This window comes from Aquarana catesbeiana, linkage group LG08 (assembly GCF_042186555.1).
Source record: "Aquarana catesbeiana isolate 2022-GZ linkage group LG08, ASM4218655v1, whole genome shotgun sequence".
NCBI classification, from domain to species: domain Eukaryota; kingdom Metazoa; phylum Chordata; class Amphibia; order Anura; family Ranidae; genus Aquarana; species Aquarana catesbeiana.
In genome coordinates this window covers 64,757,044-64,782,076 of record NC_133331.1, presented here as the reverse complement: position 1 = coordinate 64,782,076, position 25,033 = coordinate 64,757,044, and the positions used below count along the sequence as shown (strand labels likewise).

The following is a 25,033-nucleotide window of genomic DNA, read 5'->3' as shown; positions in this document are numbered from 1 at the left end:
TAGCAAGAATTCAGGTACACGCTGTAGACCAAGCAGCAACCAACCAGTACTGAGTCTGTGTTTAAATAGGCCATCTGGCGCCAGTTCTGATGACAGGCGCATGGGCATGCGCATTTACTGATGTGCCCGTGGTTGTTCTGTGAATCCCTTGCTGGTGCCTGCGCACAGGTGTGCGCCTGCGAGCATCAGCTGTATTCTGTGGATGACTTCCCTGACAGCCATGCTTGTGCATCAATGCATAAGAATTTTTTCTTTCAAGAAAAACATTAATTAGTATTACGTAGCTCGCACCAGTAGTCAGCCAAAGCTAAGTGCAAACTCGGAGCAAAAAGGACGCATGGACTTGGACATAACCATCACAGCGGCTCCACGTTTGTAAACAAAGCCCCCACAAAAGTGTCCCGTGCATCAGAAGACTTTCTGAAAAGCTACAGAACATGGAAATCGCTAAGTCTGCGCTTCTGGCAGCTTCCTGCTTGGACCCGGCCTGAGAGTGCCAAGCCGCGGGGCTGTGTGGATGAGGCCGCAGCTCGACTCACAGTTCAGGTTTTGATATCGAAAGGTGTCTGGAGGTGAACGGCGACACACTGATATGAAGCTGAAGCTCCCTAGGCAGCAGACAGGACAGGGCACTGTCTCTTCATGGTCGAGGACTGAACTGGAGGAAGCATGCAGAGGAGCCATACTTCCGCTCTCGGTTCCTTCACACCCCAGGCCTGGCAAGCTACCCCCCCCATAGGTTGCCCTCCATTGAACCCAGAGGGTGAGGATGCAGCAAGCCAACCCATCCGATGGGTTTGCTGCGGACTACGTTGTTATTGTCTGAAAGACTTATGCTGTTGGGGACACCTGGTGGCTCTCCGGACTGCTTGAATAATCCATGGGCTCTCCAATCTCCGGCCGCACAAGTTCCGCATTGTCTCCTGACATTGTCCCATTAGGTTTCCACCGTTGATTCCAGTCCTTTGAACTCTCGCGAGGCTTTGGGATCTCTGGACCCCCAGGTTGACTCTTTTTTCCATGAGGGTGAAGATCTGGGGATAAAACTTTGACCTCCCAATCTGAAACACCAATTGAGTTCTCTGCAGAGTCTTTTTCCCTCGGGTCTTCAGTACTTGGGGGACTAGTGTGTTTTGGTAACTGTTCACCGTTTGGATGTAGGGGTTTCTTTTCTGTGGATGCCTCTTTCATGTAGTCTATGAGAGCCCCACCAAACTGTCTCACTTCCTGGCCACACGCACCAGCGCTCGTGTTTAATGTCCAGTCTTTATCAAGCAGAGATTCTGTCGCCGCACCAGATTCCAGATTTATTGGAGAATTTAGACTTTGTAGCAGATTATTGGTGGCCACAGAATTCTGAAAATCATTCTGTAAGAACCCATTGACTGTCCTACTGCTTCCATCTGTTTGTACAGAACTTACATCAATGTCACAACTTTCCCCTTTAAAGTGAAGACCTCACTGTACCTGGGTGGTGACGGGGCACAGACTTCCTCTCCGCGTTACCTCAGGCAAGGATGGAAGAGAGCGGCAGCGTCTTGGTCTGCCCATCATCTCTGAGAAGTCACACTGGGCATCCACTATGGGCTCTGGGGTGACCGGACTGCTGGTCTGGTAGGTCAGTGGGGGTGGAAGGTCAAATGTCAATGAAATGACTGATTTGCTTGGGGTGTCGTAAAGCTTAATTCTTCCACCCTTCAGGTCTTCTCTCTGAGAGAAAACCAATCTTATTAAGATGATTTGGGCCCCACAATTATGGTATATTTTTCATAACTGCCCCATGTGGATAGCCACATTTTGGTTTAAAAGGACAGAATCGCTTTTTCGCAAACTAATTTGGAAGAAAAAATATGCACGTATTAAATTAACAACCTTAATGCTGGCTAAAGATGAGGGGGGTCTCTCTATCCCACATCCAAAAAATCATTTTTTGGCTTCACAAACCCAGCAATTTTTTGGCTGGACAGAGGTAGATGAGAACGACCCCATACAGGGGTTATTACTTCCACTGGGTAAGGGATATTCACTGATGTCCCTACTAGAGACAAAAACCTTTCAAAAAGACAAGAAATTTATGACAGGCGAGCTATTCAATAAGGTATGGCTAGCAATAAAAAAGATTAATAGCATTACAGGTTATACTTCCTATACACCAATATGGAATAACGCAAACTATGAGGAAGTACAGAGATTGGAGGGATTTGGGCTTTGGCAAATTCCGGGGCTGAGATATGTGGAACAACTGTTTTGGAACGATAACATAAAATCATTTGCGCAAATATCTGAGGAATTCTGGATTCCAAGACAGAGGTTCTTTCAGTATCTCCAGCTTAGACATGCCTTTCATGTCCAGGCCCGTACATCTGTATTTAAGTTTAATGTCTCTAAAATAACAATATTGTTGAAGAAAAGGGATCAAAAGAAGGGACTTATCTCTAAAATATATGAGTTATTGCAGTGTAAATTTAAGAAGCGGTCGCGGTGCCGGCCAGGGCGCAGTGGGAACGAGACCTGGGAGCACTGACTGACGCTCAGTGGTCGGAGGTCTTGTCGGCGATCCCAAAGGTATCTCTTTCAGCTACTCAAAAATGAACACAACTTTTTATTACACATAGATCATACTATACCCCCGAAAAACTATTTAAGTGGAAACGCAGGGAATCCCCCTTATGCCCCCGGTGTAGTGGTGCACCGGCTAATCTAATACACATGTTGTGGAAATGCCCCAAACTTCATCGATATTGGCAGGATATAATTAAAAACATAAATAGCGTATTAGGGATAGAAATTTCACTAGACCCAAATTTATGTTTATTAAATATAGCGAAGGAACCAAATATTTCAAAATATACCCATACCGCAATGACGAGAGGCTTGTTTCAGGCACGAAAGCTAATAGCTCAGAAGTGGATATCTATATACCCCCCAACGGTCGAAGAATGGAGAACACAAATAAAAGAAACCATAATAAAGGAGGAATTTATTTATACACATAGAGGGAGCCAAGATAAATTTGATGCTATTTGGAAAAGCTGGGTAGAGGCCTGGGACAATGAAAATAAAAGATGAATCAATATGGGAGAGGGACAATATTTGGAGAGGATGGGAGGACGGGGGAGGGCTTTTGGGGTCGAGGGGGGGAGAGATACAGTAGGGGGAGGAAATCTTCTTTGTTGTTTTTTTTTTTTTGTTTTGTTTTTTTGGGGTGGGTGAATGCTAGAAGAAAGATTATGTATCTGGAATAAAATGTATGTATAAATGTATAACTTGTACTGCTATGAAAAGAATAAAAAAAACTACTAAATTAAAAAAATGAAGTTAACACAGATAATTTCTTCCTCTTTTGTGTGACATCTTAAGAGAGAGTGGGATTGAGGTTTTTTCATTGGAACTGACTGTAGTGTCTCTCACTCATGGCCATGCAGGCCATTGCAGCAACTGCAACTTTTTTTACCAGGTATCTACTCCCACTTCCTCAATTCTAACCTGGGCAAATATGCTGTCCACTTGGGACACTCCCAACCCCAGACACAGCCTCCTGGGACATGTCACGTGTCACAGAAGGCTGTAGGACTAGTCCTTTAGCATGGCTGTGCTTCGCACATGCACAGTGGTTTGCTGGCTGTGAGGCATCAGGAAATAACAGTCGGCTTCCACATCCAAGACTGTGGTGCTCTATTTTGGTGAAAAAGTGACTGTGGGTAGGACAGCGCTGGACTCCATGGGCTGATAAGTGTTTAACCACTTCAGCCCCGGAAGGATTTGCCCCCTTCCTGACCACGCCATTTTTTGCGATACGGGACTGCGTTGCTTTAACTGGCAGTTGCGCGGTCGTGCGATGTTGTACTCAAACAAAATTGATGTCCTTTGTTTGCCACAAATAGAGCTTTCTTTTGGGGGTAATTGATCACCTCTGCGTTTTTTAGTTATGCACTATAAACAAAAAAAGACCGACAATTTTGAAAAAAAACACAATATTTTTAACTTTTTGCTATAATAAACATCCCCACATTAAAAAAAAAAATGTATTCATCAGTTTAGGCCAATATGTATTAATTTAAATATTTTTGGTAAAAAAAATCCCAATAAGCTTATATTGATTGGTTTGTGCAAAAGTTATAGCGTCTTCAAAATAGGGGATATATTTATGGCATTTTTTATTATTATTATTTTTTTTTTTTTTACTACTAATGGCGGTGATCTGCGATTTTTAGCGGAACTGCGATATTACGGCAGGCAGATCGGAAACTTTTGACACTTTTTTGGGACCATTGACATTTATACAACGATCAGAGCTAAAAATAGCCACTGATTACTGTATAAATGTCACTGGCAGGGAAGGGGTTAAGTGTGTCCTAGAGAGGTATTTCCAACTGTGGGGGGATGGGACTGACTGGGAGTAAAGGGAGATTGCTGTTCCTGATTACTAGGAACAGCAGATCTCTCTCTACTTCCCTTTCAGAATGGGCATCTGTCTGTTTACATTGACAGATCCCTGTTCTGTCTCTGTGAGGAGCAATCGCAGGTGACTGGCGGACATTGCAAGCATCGACAATTCCGGGGGCGTCATGCCACAAGCGTGCCCGTGCCCCCTAGAGCTCTTAAAGGGGCCGACGTACATCTACAGCGATTCGCCCAGGAGAGCCAACCTGCCACATTATAATGACATTGGCTGGTCGGCAAGCAGTTAATTCCCAAAAGTCAGCAGCTACAGTATTTGTAATTTTTGAGAGCAAGAGTGAAGTATCTCTTTAAATAGATTCCTTAATAGCCCTAAAGGATATAAACTCACACCAGGAGCCTTTGAAAATCCAAATGTTACCTTTGAAATGTAGTGGTGACATCATCAGAGTGCTGCACACAGCCTGTGCAGAGAGCAGAGTTGTGGGAGGGGCCTAGTAAGTCCACCCAATACAGGCTGCCTGTAGAAAACTACTGGAGAGGGCGGAGCCAAGACCAGTCACCCTGCATAAGGAAAGAGTGCAGCAGTGGCCGGTCTTCATTATAGGAAGCTTCTGCACAGATGCAAAGTTTTACCCTGGATTACTGCACAGATCTGGAAGGAAGAATGCACATAACTCTTGTATATTGGCAAAAATTTCTGATACCAGAGTTCAGCTTTAAAATCACAGTAAGGGCTCATCTGCTTTTCAGAGGGCATTTAAGAGGTGGTCAGGAATTGATATATGTAGCACCCTCTAGTGTACTGCTAGTGTTAGTGTAGGCAAATTTATTTGTATGACTCATAGTAACTTTGTAAATCTGTAATTAGGTTGGGTTACTGCAAGTCAGGCTGGATGGCTCCCAATGCAGGTCTCTGGTACCTCCCCCTCGGTCTAGAGGCTTGGAGAAGCCTCTTGAAGTTAGTGGGCCTCCCGACTGATCTGCATATTTGAGAGAATCTAGCCAATCCCCAGGCAGAGGGCTTGGCAGGGTGGCAAGATCAGTCCTTAAATATGGTGGAGCCTGGCCAGCAGGGGAGTCGGTGGAAGATGGAGTGCTGAGGAGGCTGTTGGTGGCCTAGGAGGGGACCCCAAGGACTGGGGGGGCTCAGCCTCCAGGTTGGGGCTTGGGCTGGCTTGGAATATTCCTTTCAGCATCCAGTTTGAGAAGGAATCTTGCCAAAGAGCAGCAGGGAGCTAGAACAGAGTGAGTGTATTAGTGAGTATACACCCAGGGATTCACAAGGGGAGAGACTGCCACATGTAGCAAGCCTTCCAAACACAGCTCAACTGCCTGTTTTTACTGCCCCCAAAGCGTTAAATAAGTTCCTGATTGTAATATAGAAAAGAAACAAGATTTTCATTCAGCAAAATCCACGTATGCACTCCCCAAATCTTGGGGTTTGACTGTGGTTCTTCAGAATCATAAGCTGAGCTGTCTGTTTCTTCTTATATTTACGAATCCCACACCTTCTTCTCTGTGAGGACTTGGCAAGTGCTCAGAGTGTTGAAGATTAATTAGGTCATGGGGCGGCTATCCATATGATTCATTCCACTGCTACTCCATGCTAGTTGTTTTCCGATAGGGTATCAATATCGCCTATTGAACTACATAATGTCATTCACACCACCCAAGGACAGCGAGCGGTGTGAAGCATTTCCGTATATTAGGATCCTGACATGCTGTGATAATTAGGAGTAAACTGCGCTCCCAGGTCTGTTATTTATGGGGCACCTGTGTTTTGCATTGCAATTCACAAGGTCGCAGCAGCAGAAGCAGAAATAATGAAGTGACAATAATTGAAAATTGGAGTAAATAAATAACCAGACGCCACATTGCAATCTTAGGAAATAAACAAGGAAAACAAGTCATTAAATAAGAAATGTAAAAAGAAAAAAAAAAATTCAAGCTGTAATAATGGCAACAATGTACAGGCCTCTGCTGACGAGCTTTGGGCTTGGATCGATGCCATCAATATGACAGTTTTGGATGCTTCTGAGATCATTCAGAATTCTTTGATAGGTGCATTTGACCCACAGTTGACCTACTTATGACCTGCATGTGACCTACTTCAAGGGTATTTTGCATTCCTATAGACTTGTAAAGTTATAAGGGAGAAATTTTGGTAAAAATATAGAAGATATACATTTTTTGTGCCGTGGGCCTAGCCACATGCTTAGTTGCATGTCTTCTATGTGTACAGCCATTTGTTGGGGGAGCATGTGCACTTTTTAAACCATTCATGCCCAGCCCCTAGACTCCCTGAGGCAGTATGGGCATGGAATTCACCCTGTAGAAGTAACTACCATACATTTGCATGACCATCTCAAGGGATGAAGGAATACAAATAGATGGGGCTTCCACTACTTCAGCCCCGGAAAGGATTTGCCCCCTTAATGACCAGGCCATTTTTTGTGAGACGGCACTGCGTTATTTTAACTGACAATTGCGCAGTCGTGTGACCCTGTACCCAAACAAAATTGATGTCCTTTTTTTCCCACAAACTGAGCTTTGTTTTGGTTGTATTTGATTACCTTTGCTTTTTTTTTTTTTTTTTTTGCTCTATAAACAATTAATTAACAAAAAAAATAGACACTTTTGAAAAAAAAAAATTTTTTACTTTTTGCTATAATAATTATCCAAAAAAAAAAATCTCTTCATCAGTTAGGCCAATATGTATTCTTCTACATATTTTTGGTAAAAAAAATCACAATAAGCGTATATTGATTGGTTTGTGCAAAAGTTATAGCATCTACAAAATTGGGAATAGATTTATGGCATTTTTATGGCATTTTTATTATTATTATTTTTTTTACTAGTAATGGCGGTGATCACCGATTTTTATCAGGACTGCGACTGCATCAGGACGGCGGACAGATCGGACACTTTTGACACTTTTGACACTTTTTTCGGACCACTGACATTTATACAGCGATCAGTGCTATAAAAATGCACTGATTACTGTATAAATGTCACTGGCAGGGAAGAGCGTTAACACTAGGGGGCGGTCAAGGGGTTAAGTGTGTTCCCGAGGTGTGTTTCTAACTGTGAGGGGATGGGACTGACTAGAGGAGGAGCCAGATCATTGTTCCTACTTAGTAGGAACACACGATCTGTCTCTGCTCCCCTGTCAGAACAGGGATTTCTGTGTTTACACACAGAAATCCCCATTCTGGCTCTCATGCCCGTATTCGCAGGTGGCGGGTGGCCATTAGTGATCGCGCCCACCGGCCACATGCATCGGGTCTCCTGCTGTGCAGCGGGCACGCGTGCCTGCTATTGCTCTTAAAGGAGCCTCCATACGGGAACGGCAATTCGCACAGCGGTGTCACTCTGCCCCCATATATCAGTGCGAGCCGGTCGGCAAGTGGTTAAATATGACTTATTAGGGACATACAAAACATTGTAATTGAAACATAAGAAACTTTATTACATCCTTAAAAATGTTTTAAAACATACACCAAATTACATTAAAGTGGATGTAAACCCTCTCCTATACCCAGTGAAGTAAACAGCCTTTAGATGAGACACAGGGATGAAACAAATCTCCCTACATAAGTTTTACATGTATGTCTGCTGACTTTCCCTTTCTATATTCTTTAGAATTCTGACGTGGTGTTAGAATTTTTTCTTCCTCATTCAGCAGTAGGAGTGAATTCTTGGCTTACACTGTGTCACAGCTGATTGGAGGAAACACACTCCCCCCCTTCCAAATAGGCAGAAGAACGAAAAGATACTTGCAGAGCTATGCTGTGACAAGACATGCTCTCTTCTAATCTGCTTATAGCCCCCTCCCTGACACAAATTTCAGGCTGGCTTTATCTTGGTTCACGGAGAACTTGTCAGAAGTTATGCTGATAACAGTGGAACGAAACAGCAGAAAGACACAGGACTCTTGGAGAGAGATAAGTAAACACTGCAAATACAGTATCTCACAAAAGTGAGTACACTCCTCACATTTTTGTAAATATTTTATTATATCTTTTCATGTGACAACACTGAAGAAATGAAACTTTGCTACAATGTTAAGTAGTGAGTGTACAGCTTGTAAAACAGTTTAAATTTGCTGTCCCCTCAAAATAACTCTACATACAGCCATTAATGTCTAAATTGCTGGCAACAAAAGTGAGTACACCCCTAAGTGAAAATGTCCAAATTGGGCCCAATTAGCCATTTTCCCTCCCCGGTGTTATGTGACTTGTTAGTGGTATAAGGTCTCAGGTGTGAATGGGGAGCAGCTGTGATAAATTTGGTGTTATCGCCCTCACTCTCTCATACTGGTCACTGGAAGTTCAACATGGCACCTCATGGCAAAGAACTCTCTGAGGATCTGAAAAAAAATAATTGTTGCTCTACATAAAGATGGCCTAAGCTATAAGATGATTGCCAAGACCCTGAAACTGAACTGCAGCATGGTGGCCAAGATCATACAGCAGTTTAACAGGACAGGTTCCACTCAGAACAGTTTAACATGGTCAACCAAAGAAGTTGAGTGCACATGCTCAGCGTCATATCCAGAGGTTGTCTTTGGGAAATAGATGTATGAGTGCTGCCAGCATTACTGCAGAGGTTGAGGGGGTAGGGGGTCAGCCTGTCAGTGCTCAGACCATATGCTGCACACTGCATCAAATTGGTCTACATGGCTTTCGTCCCAAAATAAACTTATTTGATTCAGATGGTGTCAAATGTGTGTGGCGGCAACCAGGTGAGGAATACAAAGACAAGTGTGTCTTGCCTACAGTCAAGCATGGTGGTGGGAGTGTCATGGTCTGGGGCTGCATAAGTGCTGCCGGCACTGGGAAGCTACAGTTCATTGAGGGAACCATGAATGCCAACATGTACTGTGACATACTGAAGCAGAGCATGATCCCCTCCCGTCAGAGACTGGGCCACAGGGCAGAATTCCAACATGATAACGACCCCAAACACACCTCCAAGACGATCACTGCCTTGCTAAAGAAGCTGAGGGTAAAGGTGATGGACTGGCCAAGCATGTCTCCAGACCTAAACCCCAATGAGCATCTGTGGGCCATCCTCAAACGGAAGGTGGAGGAGTGCAAGGTCTCTAACACTCACCAGCTCTGTGTTGTGTTATTTTGAGGGGACAGAAAATGTACACTGTTATACAAGCTGTACGCTCACTACACTACATTGTAGCAAAGTTTCATTTCTTCAGTGTTGTCACATGAAAAGATATAATAAAATATCTACAAAAATGTGAGGGGTGTATTCACTTTTGTCAGATACTGTATATGTGCCCAGGTCAAATTTTATGATAGGGTTTACATACACTTTAATTGCCATATTGTTTAGATTGTAACAAAAGCATATTTGTGATTCCAAACTGGCACAGTGGGTTGACGCATTTCGTAATGTTGTTGCTTCAACAGGATCCACGCCTGTATTTTAACAGATGATATAGCTGAAATGATAATATATGGTAAAACAAACGATGAATAAATGCACATCTTCGACTGTGGGAAGGTTAGTAATGCACCTCTTATTGACCATTGTATCAATCTAATTAATGGAATTAATCCAAAAAATGTATATCTCCATCCAGATGAGATACAATATTCTGACAAATAAAGCACTGCCCCTAAGGACCATAGCCCTTCCCATTCATACAGAAAATTAAAATGTTGTCCCCATTTTGGACTGATTCTATGGTTTATTATTATGAGACATTAAGGATATTCCTAACCGCCCCATAGTCTGATATATATCTTGCATGTGGGTGCGTATCTGTTCAATACTGTGATACTCACCCCCATCATTTGTTTTACCATATATTATCTTTTCAGCCATATCATCTGTTAAAATATAGGAGTGGATCCTGAAGGGGCAACAACGTTGCGAAACAGGTCGATGCATTGTGCCAGTTTGGAATCATAAATATGCATTTGTTACAGTCAAAACAATATGGCAATTAATGCACTTTGGTGAATGTTTTTAATGTCTTTTTAAGGATGTAATACAGTTTCTAACATTTTAATTACAGTGTTTTACTGTATATACCCCTGATAAGGCACAATTAAAGACCCATCTATTTTTATTTCTCTATCTTTTGAGGTGATTGAGTAAATGTATGGTAGTAATTTATAGGCAAGGGATGGTGCCTAAAGGGTGATTTGGTGGATGGCCCCACCAATAATATATTGTGCATCCTCAGAAGTCCCCCAGCCTGGCCTAACCAGCACCACCAGTAGTAGGCCTTACAGCAATGGACCCCAATACAACTTCATCCAGCACATGTTTGTATCCAAATTACATTCCCATCAAGTGGTTAAGATATGGAATAGCACAGACAGCAGAAAGCTTTTTAACTATTTACTGAACTAGTTGATTTACATATTTACATCTTTTCAGTCATCCAAATGGTGACAGTACATTTTTTGAGTTGAACATGGTGAATACAGCAATAGCAATTAGAGATCTAAGTGGAGAAGCCTGTACATTTTTAGAGGGTTTTGCCACAGTACTGCATCCCATGCAAAATCCTGCATCCCATGCTTCACGCCCTAAAGGGGAAGCTCCTAGAAGCTGAATCCTCAAAGATTACATCTTGGCCATGTGTCAAGGCAGCACCAACATGGACCTTCTAGCTACTCTGTAAAGGATACCCCAAAGAGAGATGGTAAGCTTACCCAAGGAGTTTAAGCCGACAACTAGTTGACAGTAAAATAAGCCACCACAGGCAGATCAGATCGAAGTGTTGGTTTAGAACTCCCAGAAGCAGGCAGATGGTTTCAGGTGGGAACTAATACAACAGGATTCCCCGAGGCCAAGGAGTCTAAGGGCCAGAAGGTATTCAACCAAGCTCCTGATGGTGGGACCCCAGAGTGAGCCATCTGTAGTGCCCCCAGAGGCAGGCTGAGGCTGACTTTCACACTGATACAGAATTTAGGTGGCACCCCAACTTAAAAGTAAGGCTCCTTCATGAGAACACAGTCAACTCTTTGTATTTCGTGGCCAACTTCTGTAACACTTCACATTGTTCTTATGGACACAGTTCCTCATCACACTGCAGAACACTCCTCTTACTTAAGTTGTGCAGCATTTCTAAATCAGTGGTTGTACCGCACTGCACCAACCCAGTAACCTGTCACCTCACTCCCAGTGACATTGATTCGTATATTTCAGTTGGATACTAGGGAGCTCGCTTGTATTTATCCTGTGTTTATTATTCTCCCGAGGCCTTATTACATTTTCTTCCGTGACTCCTAGGCTAGGTTCCTAGGAAAGATTGGTCCCAGTACGGGAACGGGTTACTAGGGAAGGAACCTAAGCACCAAGCTAATTCACTACCAGGGCCTCCATCACCTTTGACATGTCTCCCTCTTCCCAACTGGCTAGCAGCTTATGCACACGACACTAGTACTGTAGTCATTAGCAAAGGCAATATAGCCTCCTCTGGATAGCTTCTCTCCTGTTTGACCTCTGAACAGCATCTTCACTAACTCTTCTCCTTCCCTTGTGAAGCCCTGTTCTTTGGATATGCCATGCATGCACCCCTTTAGTGAACTCAGACCAGGCAATTTAAGTAACAACAAAGTTCTTTTACTGAATTAGTTAAACATAACAAATGAACAGTTCTCAAAGACATCTTCCAAACACATTCTTGTACAAAGTTCTCTAAAGTCTGTGACCCTTGTGCTCCCTTTTGCCTCATGAATTAGTCATAACTTAATTAAGTGAGAAAGTAATTTTAGTCCTGTTTTGCCCCCGCTGGGTCTTCTGAAGGCAGGATGTAACCTCCGGAGGCAGGGAGCGAGCTAGCATTTATCCCAGGGCTGAGTTCATGGCTATAATGGGGAGTTTTGAACAGAAGTTTGGCGCCAGTTACTTTTCATATTTTGAAAGCTTTAATGTAGAACTTGGAAGAAGGTAGTAGGAGAGGGGATTAGGGGTTCCAGATACCAGCAACAGATCACCTACAGACTCTTTGGATCCAGAAAAAGTACAGCTTCACAGTACCGGTCCTTTAAGCCAAACCAACGATATTGCAAACACATTTTCAGATGTAGAACAAGATCCAGTTATACAGTGTCAGAACCTGACACTGTATAGCAGACAGGGGCAAGGCACAGACATCATGGCTTTGTCCTAAATGGCTCTGTCACGAGTCACCGCCGCAGTTATCAATTCTGATCATGTCTTCTCCTCTGCTTTTTTACAGGTAAATGTCTATCCATCTGTACGCTCTACTCTGCTGAACTGACATTACTGTAACATATTTGGTAAATGTCTTCTGCTGTCATATCTTTAAACTTCTATACTTAATGCTAGCTATAGAACAACCACACTACAATAGCAACATTACTGGTTATTGATTCTCAACCTCATTTGGCTTGAGTGATCAAGAGAGGTAATTAGCTTTACGACCCTAGCCTGTGTCTGGTCTGGTATTGGCCATCTTCTCTCCCATATTCAGGTGTCTCAAATCAGACTGTATGATGACCAATAGACAAATGCATGCCTGCTCAGTGTCCCTATAAATTTAAAGCAGCCTATGGGGTGGCGCAGACAGGGGCAAGGCGCAGACATTCATGGCTCTTTCCTGAGTGGCTCTGTCACGAGTGATGTGCAGTTTCACCGCTGCAGTTTAACGAAAGCAGGATAACTAAAGCTGGATGAAGATACAACAAGAACTCTGCTCCACTCTGCAAGATGGCAAGCAAACCAGCATTTGACATTTATTTTATATCAAGTCAGATTCACACTCTATTGCCACTAACATGCTCCTCATTCTCTTCTTTCTCACATCAGTGTCTTCTATCCTCAAATTATCCTTATTCTATCCCTCCTCTCTACCCTGCAGCATGCACATATCACCCTCACTCCTACCCTCTCCCTACTACTGCACCCATCATCTGCATTTGCTGCACCCACATGCTGGCATAAACACCAGGGCCACTAGACATGTGTGCTCATGCACATCCCACTCCCATCTTGCCTTCCTCATCCTCCTCCTTCTACTAGTCTCAGGTGACATTTCTCCTAATCCTGGTCTGCGATTTTCAAACTGCAAGCCACATCTCCAATAACCCTCCCTCTCTGGCAACCACCGCAATCCACTTAATTTAGTTTCTATCCCCCTGCTTCCTCAAAATAGCCCACCTATCTCATGCGCCCTTTGGAATACCCGCTCCATCTGTAACAAGCTAACATCTGTACATGACCTCTTCATCTCTCATGGCTTTAACATACTCGCCATAACCGAAACCTGTCTTCAAAATTTGGACTCAGCTTCTCCTGCTGCTCTCTCCTATGGTGGCCTCCATTGGACTCACTCCCCCAGACCCAACGGACAGAAAGGAGGTGGAGTTGGATTCCTTCTATGCCCATAAAGCACCTTCCAAGTTCTTCCTATCCCCCCCTCTATTTCCCTCTCTTCTTTTGAGATGCACTGTATTCGTCTGTTTTCTCCTATTTCTCTGAGGATTGCAGCAATTTATCGGTGTTGCGCTTTCTGGATGACTTTACTGCCTGGCTACCCTACTTTCTCTCCTCTGAAATACCCACGATCATTCTTGGTGACTTCAACATTCCTGTCAATGTTAACAGCCAAACTACAGCTAAACTTCTCGACTTAACCTCATCTTTTGACCTAACACAATGGACACATACTTCCACTCACTCCATTGGTAATACCCTTGACCTTGTATTCTCCCATCTCTGCAACCCTGGAAACCTCACAAACACCCCCTTTTCTCTCTCTGATCACAACCTCATTAGTTTCACTGTATCCTTGCCTCCAACCACCCATCCCTCCAAGCAGCAAACAATTACTTGTAGGAACCTTCGCCACCTTAACCCTTCTCTTCTCTATTCTGCTACTGACCACCTGTCTGACATAATCTCTCCCCTGTCCTGTCCTGACCTGGCCACCTCTGTCTACAACAGTTCGCTCTCATCATCGCTAGATGCACTTGCTCCTCTAACCACACGCAGAATCAGGCCCCGACCGTTACAACCCTGGCAAACTGACAACACTAGAAATCTCTAGAGACATTGTCTTTAACGACTGTGGCGTGAAACCAATTGCCTGCAAGACTTCACCCCATATAAATCTGCCCTTCTAAAATACAATTCCTGCCTCCATGCTGCCAAACAAGCCTACTTTGTTTCTCTTATTAATACTTTGTCATCCAGTCCCCGTCGGCTCTTCTCAACCTTTAACTCTCTGCTTCGTCCCCCACCCCCTCTACCCACTAACTCACTCACTGCCCAAGAGATTGCCAATCACTTCAAAGACAAGATTGATGCAATTCGTGAGGACACCTCCACTGTGCGTACATCTTCCCTACCCAACATACTTGGCCTAACGGCACATTCAACACTCTCCTATTTTGAATTGGCTACTACTGAAGAGGTTACAAAACTTTTCTCAGATGCCCACCTAACCAATTGTCCCTTGGATACTAAGGTCACCCTCTTATTCTATCCTATGCTCCCTCACCCACATCTTCAATCTCTCCCTCTCTAGTGGCACCTTCGCCTCCCCTCTAAAACATGCGCAGATCACTCCAATACTTAAAAAGCCCTCACCGGACCCCACCAATATAAACAAGCTTAGTCTACAACCGTCTTAGCTCCTACCTCAGTGAAAATAACCTTCTTGACCCATTACAGTCTGACTTTCGCTCGCAGCACTCCACGGAAACTGCCTTACTAAAACTCACTAACGAATTATTAACTGCTAAAACCAACAGCCAATACTCCATACTCCTACTACTTGACCTCTCTGCAGCCTTTGATACTGTTGACCACCTGTTCCTTCTCAATAAACTACATTCCCTTGGCCTCTGAGATTCTGCTCTACCCTGGTTTTCTGCCTATCTATCACAGCGCTCCTTCAGTGTCACCTACAACTCTGTCTCCTCCTCTCCATTGCCCCTTTCTGTGGGGTTCCCCCAAGCCTCTGTTCTTGGACCCCCTCTCTTCTCTATCTACCCCTCCTCCCTTGGTCACTTCATAACCACCCACGGCTTCCAGTACCACTTATACGCCAATGACACCCAAATCTATCTGTCTACTCCTCACCTCACTCCTTCAGTCTCCTCTCACATTACTAACTTACTGACATATCAGCATGGATGTTGCACCACTTCCTTAAACTAAATCTCTCTAAAACTGAGCTATTATTATCCCCCCCCCCCCTGCACATGCCCCCCTCCATGACTTTTCCATCAAAATCAACAATGCAACCATCAGGCCCTCCTCTCACACCAGGCTACTAGGTCTAATTCTAGACTCTGACTTGTCATTTCAGCCCCAAGTCCAATCGTTGTCAAAAGTTTGTAGAATTCACCTCTGTAACATCTCTAAAATTCACCCCTTTTTAATAAATGAAACCACCAAGCTCCTCATTCACTCCCTTGTTATCTCTCGCCTTGACTATTGCAACTCCCTTCTCATTGGCCTACCTCTCCATAGGCTATCCCCTCTTCAGTCTATCATGAATGCTGCTGCCAGACTTATCCACCTTACCAACTGCTCAGTGTCTGCCAACCCTCTCCAATCCCTACACTGGATCCCAATCACCCAGCGAATTAAATTCAAAATACTAACCACAACATACAAAGCCATTCACAACTCTTCCCCGAGTTACATCACCAATCTTGTCTCCAAATATCACCCAAATCATCCCCTCCGCTCTTCTCAAGACCTCCTACTCTCAAGCTCTCTCGTCTCCTCCTCCCATGCTCATCTCCAGGATTTCTCCAGAGCCTCTCCCATCCTCTGGAACTCGCTACCTCCACTAGTCTGGCTATCTCCTACTCTTGCTACCTTCAGGCGATCCCTGAAAACTAAATAAAGAGAAATCAACCAGCGCAACATAAAAATCTAAAACAGCAGCTGAAATACTGAGGGACAAATTATCAAATCCCCAAATTGTCAATAGAAAAGGCAGTACAGCACAAACACATAGAAACAAAACTATGATAAAAACAAATAGATAAAATTGACACAAAAACAGTCCATAATCTTATTCATAAAAAATATGTTGATCGAAAGAACACCAGCGAATATCCAGTGAGATGAGTGATAAGTCAATCATATAATATTTTGTGACAACCTCCACCATCAAGAGAAATGGCTGCTCACCTCATGCGGTGGACCCCTGAGTCAATCAGTCAAGTCAAACCAGCAGTTCCCTTTAAGGGTATTAGGTCAGCAAGCTCCCACATTAATGCCGAATAAGGTGCCGGTATTGATAATTACACATGGAATTCCTCATCAACTCCAGGATCGGTACATGGAATAAAAGCAACAATATCTAGTGCTCTCTGAATGATAAAAATGTATTTATAAAAAGGGGGTAAATTACACTTACAAATCTCGCACTGTACCCCAGTGCTAAGGATGGATGGCATAAAATAGCAGTGTGTATCCACGAAGATCAGCTTGTAGGATGCGTGTGACATCACGATCAAGGTCACGTGGTTTCAGTACGTGTTACGTCCTTAAGGGGCAGGACTTCATCAGTGGCGCTGATGAAGTCAGGACTGGTCCTTCCTTTTTTTTCTTGTTGGTGTTCCCTATTTCTGTAATGTGGTGTGTTGGTTATGTAATGACATAGTGACAAAGGAGTGCTCTTTGCCCAGGCTGTGCAGAGAGCAAGTCCATGAAGCATGGGCTCACAGGAAATGAATTGGATGACTCTGGTTATGTTTAATTTGGAAGATGAGCAGCACTGCACCTTGGTGCATTATGTCTTCGGGGAGCAGCGCCGGGGATAGGTGAGCATTGTACAAAAAACTGCTTTTTTTTAACTTTGCCAAATCAGTATTTTAAAACTATAATAATTGGAGTTCCACTTTATTTTCACAGTGGAAACTACATTTCACTTAAGTCTTTTTTAGATAGTGAATGGCAGCCACTTGTACGGCAGTATCTCTTTCTGGGATGAATAATGGTCCACATATAAGTGAGCAGCGCATTCCCAGGCTGTTCTGAGACGATAAAATGCAACATTAGAAATACAACCGTTATAAAATCACCAACTATGGAAGGTCAGAACTATTAACTGACATACTCCACTCCCCACTATCTGCCTAACGATACCATTTACACAACCGTTTTTAATTATTTCATCTTTTTTTTAATCCAGCAATTTGTAAATTCAGGGGATGTACTGCTTGTTTCATGAGGTTGAAACCATTTAGAGCAAATTTTCTATTTAACTTGGATACACTTGGTAAGGATTCTACAGACCATACTGACAAAGTTGTGGAATTTGTTGTATTATAAAGGGAGATGGAAGGCAACAGGAAAAATAAGTCAAGTGTTACACCCTCGTCTCCTTCTCCCTCCTTATACCATCTCTTCTCACCTTTTCATTACAACTCTCTTCCCTCTCCTCTTCCCTCTACTCTCCCCTTCTCTCTTTCCTCTATTCTCACCTCCTTTTTCCATTCAATCTCCCCTCCTTTCCTCTCTCGTTTCCTTTTCTCTCTCCTCTCCTCAATTCTTACCCCTTTTATCTCTCCTCTGCTCCTCTCTCCTCTACTTGTCTCTTTCCTCTCCTCTTCACAATCTCCTCTCCTCTATTCTCACCTCCCTTTTCCTTTCCTCTCCTTTTCTCTCTCCTCTCCTTTTCTTGCTCTTTTCCTTTTCTCTCTCTATCTCTCCTCAGCTCTTCTTTCCTCTACCCTTCTCTTTCCTCCCCTCTTCTATCTTCCCTCTCTATTCTCACCTCCTTTTTCCTTTCCTGTTTTCTCCTCTTTTTCTCTCTCCTGTCCTTTTTTCTCACCTCTCTTTTTCTCTCTCTTTTTCTTTTCTCTCACCTCTCCTCTATTCACACCTCCTTTTTCCTATATCTATCCTCTCCTATCTCCTCTTCTCTATTCTCTCCTCCTTTTTCCTCTCTCTCTCATCTCCTTTTTCTATTCCTCTCCTCTCCTTTTCTCTGTTCTCTTTTTCTCTCTCTTTTCCTTTTCTCTCTCCTCTTCTCTATTCTCTCCTCTGTTTTCCTCTGTCTCTCCTCTCCTCTCTTCTCACCTTCTTTTTCCTCTCTTTCCTCTCCTCTTTCTCCCCTTTCCACTCTCCTCTCCTCTATTCTCACCTCCGTTTTCCTCTATCTCTCCTCTATTCTCACCTCCATTTTCCTCTATCTCTCCTCTCTTCTCTCTTCTATCCTCTATTATCTCCTCCTTTTTCCTCTCTCTCTACCTTTCCTCTCCTCTATTCTCACCTTCTTTTTCCTTTCCTCTCCTTTTCTCTTCTCCTTTTCTCTCTCCTGTCCTTTTCTCTCACCTCTCATTTTCTCTTGCTTTTCTCTCACCTCTCCTCTCCTCTCACCACCTTTTTCCTATATCTCTCCTCTCTTCTGCTATTTTCTCTCCTCTGCTATCTCCTCTCCTCTATTCTCTCCTCTTTCCTTCTTCTCCTCTCCTCTATTTTCCTCTCTCTCCTCTCCTCTTCTCTCACCTACTTTTTCCATTCCTTTCCTTTTCTCTCTTCTCTTTTTCTCTCTCTTTTAATTTTCTCTCTCCTCTCCTCTGTTCTTTTCTCTCCTCTCCTCTTTCCTTTCTCCTTTATTCTCACCTCCTTTTTCCTCTATCTCTCCTCTCCAATCTCCCCTCTCTTCTCTCCTCTCCTCTATTATCTCCTACTTTTCTCCTCTCCTCTTCTTACTCTCCTCTCCTCTATTCCCACCTCCTTTTCCTCTCCTTTCATTTTCTCTATCTCTCCTCTGCTCCTCTTCTCTCCTTCTTTTTTCTCTCTCTCCTCTCTCCTCTATTCTCACCTCCTATTTCCTCTATCTCTCCTCTCCACTCTCTTCTCTTCTTTCCTCTATTATCTCCTACTTTTCTCCTCTCCTCTTCCTACTCTGCTCTCCTCTATTCTCACCTCCTTTTTCCACTCCTCTCCTTTTCTCTTCTCATCTTTTCTCTCTCCTCTCATTTTCTCTCCTCTAATTTTATCTCTCTTTTCCTTTTCTCTCTCCTCTATTCTCACCTCCATTTTCCTCTATCTCTCCTCTGCTCCTCTCCTTTCTTTTCACCTCTTTTTACCTCTCTCTCCTGTCCTCTTTCTCTCCTCTCCTCTCTCCCCTCCTCTATTCTCACCTCCTTTTCCTCTATCTCCTCTCTTCTCTCTCCTCTCCTCTCTCATCTTTTCTCTATTACACTATCCCTCTCTCCCTTCTTCACTACCTCTCCTCTCAACCTCACTCTCTATCTTCTCAACAACAGTGCAGGAAGGAGGGATGGAAGAGAAAGGTGTCTCGAGGCACTGTCAGTCCCGAAAGAATAGGGGCTGCATGCATGGTGCAGAAAAGTAGTTTGATTGAGTGCAGTGGGAGGATGGATGTTCATGAGTGCACAAAGGTTTTTGGTGATAGTGGAATGGGATGGTAGCTTACATTGTAGGAGAAGGGTTGGTGTATAATGGGAAGATGGCTTGCTAACAGGCAGTGAATTAAGTGATAGTCAGGGGGCTGGCTGATGTTGGAGGAGAGGGCTCTGTTAATAGTTTAAGGGTCTGGTTAACTGTGCAGGAAGAGTGTGGTAGGGGTGGGGGGCTGGCTGACAATGTAGGAGTGCAGGAGAGAGTTGCATGATAGTGTGTGGTGGTCTGGTTAACATTGTAGGAGGGGGTATGAAACAAAACATCCAGTAAGATCAAACCGATTCATGTGCTTGCTTGTCTTGCTTGACCGTAAGATTTATTGCAAAGCTATACAAACATGCACCAATGAACAGACATTAAAGGATTATGATAAAGTACTCTGTGTGAAACGCGTCAAGGTTTCTTTGATGTCTGCTCATCTGTGCATGTCTGTACAATTCCACAATAAATCTAACGGTCAAGCAAGACAAACGAGCAAATGAAGCAGTTTCATTTTACTGGAGATTTGCTGAATAGACCAGGACTAGAGCAGGGCAGGGAAAAAAGTGTGATAGCTAAAAGAATGAGGAGCTAAGAGAAGGGTGCTGGGGGTGACAAACTAAGCATGATGATGTGGCCTCCAAACATCTTTGTGATTAGACGTTGCAACGGTGCTAGGCCTTGCCACTGTGTTAGAAGAGGTAAATGGAACACAGAGTTCTCACAAATGCTAATTAAGGGGCTCCAGAATGTCTGTTTTGCATTGAGAAAATTGCCTTTTTAGTTTTCTCCGGGTTTTGTATAGCCTGGGTTAGGGTCTGGAGTCCAGAGCTCTTAAAGCGCTTTGGGAGGGAAGAAGCCTCTACCTCTGTGTCCAGGTTTTACCAGACACCAGCAAGCTCTGTGTGGACTCCACCGAGGAGACAGGAGGTTCCCCACTGAGGTCAGGGCATGGGCCAGTGCAGCGGTGATCTGCGACAGCTACAAGAGTTGAGATAATGCTACAGAGTTTGCACAGAAGCACGGAGGTGCAGGAGCAGTGAGACCAATGGCCTAGGCTTTAGGCCAGTGGCGGAATTACCGGGGTCGCAACAGTTGCAGTTGCGACGGGGCTGGCATTCCACCACTGTGGGGGGGGGGGGCCCAGCGGGGTTGCTCTTCACATCGCTGAGGCTGAGCGTGTCTCTCATTTAACAGCACAGAGACACCGGCATTGTTAGTTTGTTTTATTTCCCTGCTCTCCGTGTGTCCTCTCACACGGCATGACAGGACACACAGCTGATCTCCCCCCTCCCCTCTCTGTGTGCTCCGCGGGCAGTCAAGTGTGAAGCTAAGGAGATCACATTTCCCGCGGAGCACACAGAGAGGGGAGGGGGGAGATCAGCTGTGTGTCCTGTCATGCCGTGTGAGAGAGAGGACACATGGAGAGCAGGGAAATAAAACAAACAATGCCGGTGTCTCTCTGCTGTTAGATGAGAGACACACAGGCGTACAGTGGAGCGGATCGAAGCCGCCTCCCCCTCCTCTCTGGTTACGGAGGGGGAGGAGGAGGAGTCAGAGGGAGAACGTTGTTCTGAGGTCTGTAAAGTTTGTATTCAAATAGACATGTGCTGGGGGAACACTATGGGGTGGGGGTCTGCACTGAGGAGGGGTCTGCATTGATGAGGTGGGGGTCTGCACTGAGGGGGGTCTGCATTGATGAGGTGGGGGTCTGCACTGAGGGGGGTCTGCATTGATGAGGTTGGGGCCTGCACTGAGGGGGGTCTGCATTGATGAGGTGGGGGTCTGCACTGAGGGGGGGTCTGCATTGATGAGGTGGGGGCCTGCACTGAGGGGGGTCTGCATTGATGAGGTGGGGGTCTGCACTGAGGGGGGTCTGCATTGATGAGGTGGGGGTCTGCACTGAGGGGGGGTCTGCATTGATGAGGTGGGGGCCTGCACTGAGGGGGGGTCTGCATTGATGAGGTGGGGGCCTGCACTGAGGGGGTTCTGCATTGATGAGGTGGGGGTCTGCACTGAGGGGGGTCTGCATTGATGAGGTAGGGGTGTGCACTGAGGGGGGTCTGCATTGATGAGGTAGGGGTCTGCACTGAGGGGGGTCTGCATTGATGAGGTGGGGGTCTGCACTGAGGGGGGTCTGCATTGATGGAGGGAGGGGGGTCTGCACTGAGTGGGGTCTGCATTGATGGGGGGTCTGCACTGAGGGGGGGGTGTGTGCTGATGGAGGGGGGTGGTCTGCATTGTGGGGGGCCTGCACTGATGGAGGGGGTCTGTAATGAGGGGGGGTGTGCTGATGGAGGGGAGTGGTCTGCATTGTGGGGGGCCTGCACTGAAGGAGGGGGGTGTGTACTGACGGGGGGGTAAACTGATGGAGGGGGGTCTGCAATGATGGAGGGGGGGTCTGTACTGAGGGGGGATGTGAACTGATGGAGGGGGGGTCTGCACTGATGGAGGGGAGGTCTGCACTTATGGAGGGGGGTCTGCAATGATGGATGGGGGTCTGCACTAAGGGGGTCTACACTGATAGATGGGAGTCTATGCTGATAGAGGGGGGCTATACTGATAGATGGGGGGTCTGCAATGAGGGGGGCTATACTGATGGATGGGGTCTGTACTTAGTAAGGAGGATCTATACTGCAAGACGGGGGTCTGTACTTAGTGGGGGGTCTATACTGAGAGGGAGGTCTGCAGTTAGTGGAGGGGGGTCTGTACTGAGGGGGGCTATAGTTGGTGGAGGGGGGTGACACCAATTTTTTCCTCACCGGGTGACACCAACCCTAGTGATGCCACTGGAGAGACGCTCAGAGCCATGCTGTCCTGAGGAGACAGAGGACTCTGATAGAGGACTCTGATGGGCACTGATAGGGGGCACTGATAAGATTTACTGATGAGCACTGAAGGGGAAGCACTGATAGGGGACAACGATGGGAGGCACTGATAGGGAACACCAATGGGAGGCACTGATAGGGGACACTGATGGGCACTGAAGGGAGGCACTGATAGGGGGCACTGATGGGAGGCACTGTTGGGCAATGATGGGGGGCACTGAGAAGGCACTAGGGGGCACTGATAGGGGGCACCGATGGGAGGCACTGATAGGATTTACTGATGAGCATTGATGGGGGCACCGATGGGAGGCACCAATGGGATTTACTGATGAGCACTGAAGGGAGGCACTAATAGGGGGCACTAAGAAGGCACTGATAGGGGCACTGATAGGAGGCACTGAAAGGGGGCACTGAAAGGGGGCACTGATAGGAGGCATTGATGGGCATTGATAAGCACTGATAGGCAGAACTCATAGGCTGCACAGATGGGCACTGAGGAACACTGATAGGCAGAACTAAGGCAGTATTGATGTTCACTGATGGGCAGTATTTAAGAGTACCGATAGGTGGCATGGATGGACGCTGCAATAATGAGCACTGATAGGTGGTGCTGATAGGCGGATTTGATGAGCACTAAAAGGCAGCATTAATGAGCACTGATAGGTAACACTTGTAGGCGGCATTGATGGGCACTGATAGGTGGCATTGATGGGCACTGATACATGTCACTGATGATTGTGGTACTGATTATCAGTGTAAACAATTTACTGACATTCTTGACAGTTAATGGCAGTCCTTTCCTCACACAGACACAGCGTGGGAGGTAGGGCTGCGCATCTTCACTGGTCTCACGATTCGATTCGATTACGATTATCTGGTCAACGATTCGATTCGATTCGATTCCGCGATGCATCACGATGCATCACGATTACCGACGAGCTCCCACTTCCGCTTGGGCTGCCTAGGCGGCCCTTCTTCCCTGCAATCTTCTGGGACACATCACAGTTCCCAGAAGATTGCCCGGCTGTGCAGGACAGTGCAGTGCGACATGCGCACCCGGCTGTGAAGCTGCAAGCTGTCACAGCCGGATGCCCACAGTAGTATTGCCAGCGCCGTGGACAGGCAGGGGAGAGAATGGAGGGTTTGGGTGGCCACGTCGCTGGATTGTGGGACAGGTGAGTGTCTTTTTATTAAAAGTCAGAAGATACACTTTTTTTGTAGCTGCTGACTTTTAATAAACAATAAATTTACTAGGCGGCCCCTCCCTGCCAGCGATCTTCTGGGTCCCAGAAGATGGGCTGGCCAATGGCAGAGCGCAGTGCGGCTTGTGCAGTCTGCGCCCGGCTGTGAAGCCATAAGCTGTCACAGGCGGGTGTCACTGCCCACAGTAGATATGACGGCGCCGAGGAGAGGGAGAGGAGCGAGGCTCCGTGCGGCCGCATCGATGGACCGTGGGACAGGTGAATGTCTGATTATTAAAAGTCAGCAGCTACACTTTTTGTAGCTGCTGACTTTTAATAAACTAAAAAAACGGGTGGAACTCCACTTTACGTAGTGCACTAATCTGGTGCACAACAAGGTACAGGAATTCACACACGGCTGCTGGAAGGTCAGGAGGGATTACAATCCACAACTGACAAACAGCCCCGTGAAGTTCCTCTACTGTCTCTGTGACATTTCTCTGGGCTCCCCTGTTTGCACCTTCCAGCACACTAGGAGTTAACACAGTGGAATGTGCAAACTGGGAGGGGGGCAGAGAAATAATGTCACACAGCACATGTAGGAGACAGTGTAAGTAGAATACAAACACACTTGTACTCTACATACAGCTGATAAAATACCTGTGTGGTAAAAAAAATGCAGTTAAAATCCATGCTGTATCTGCATTTTAAAATTTATGCAGCTGCATATCTTATTTTTGTCTGTGTAAATATAAATAACTGTGTCTTTGTCATAATGGCTTTTGTTAATAAATACAATTGTAATCCATTAAGTGGTGATCGCTGTGTGTGTTTTTTTTTTTAAATATATGCATCATACCTCGTTTTTTTAGTCTGTGTGTAAAACTGTATAAGCCGGTCATGTGACTGCTCAGTCCGGTCCGCATCTCTCTCCTCTGTCTCATGTCTCTGTGATTCTCCTGATGTCAGTGGGAGTTCTCAGCCCCGCCCACCAACTGTAGCTATCAGATCAGAAGAGAGGCAGGCGGGGCTGCGGTCAGGAGGGACAGAGAGGAGAGGGGCGGGCCGGACCGAGCAGTCACATGTACGCCGGATATACAGTTATATACACAACTAAAAACGAGGTATGAAGCTACATATATTTAAAAAAAAAACACATACAGCGATCACCACTGAATGGATTACTATTGAATTTAATAGCAAAAGCCATTTTGACAAAAAACGCTTGGAGTACACTTCCGG

General features: G+C 45.3%; 1 pseudogene; it reads right to left on the bottom strand.

Annotated features, from left to right (window-relative positions):
* Window positions 1-447: 447 nt before the first annotated feature.
* On the bottom strand, window positions 448-19,416 carry LOC141106670 (uncharacterized; annotated as a pseudogene).
* Between the last annotated feature and the right edge of the window lie 5,617 nt (window positions 19,417-25,033).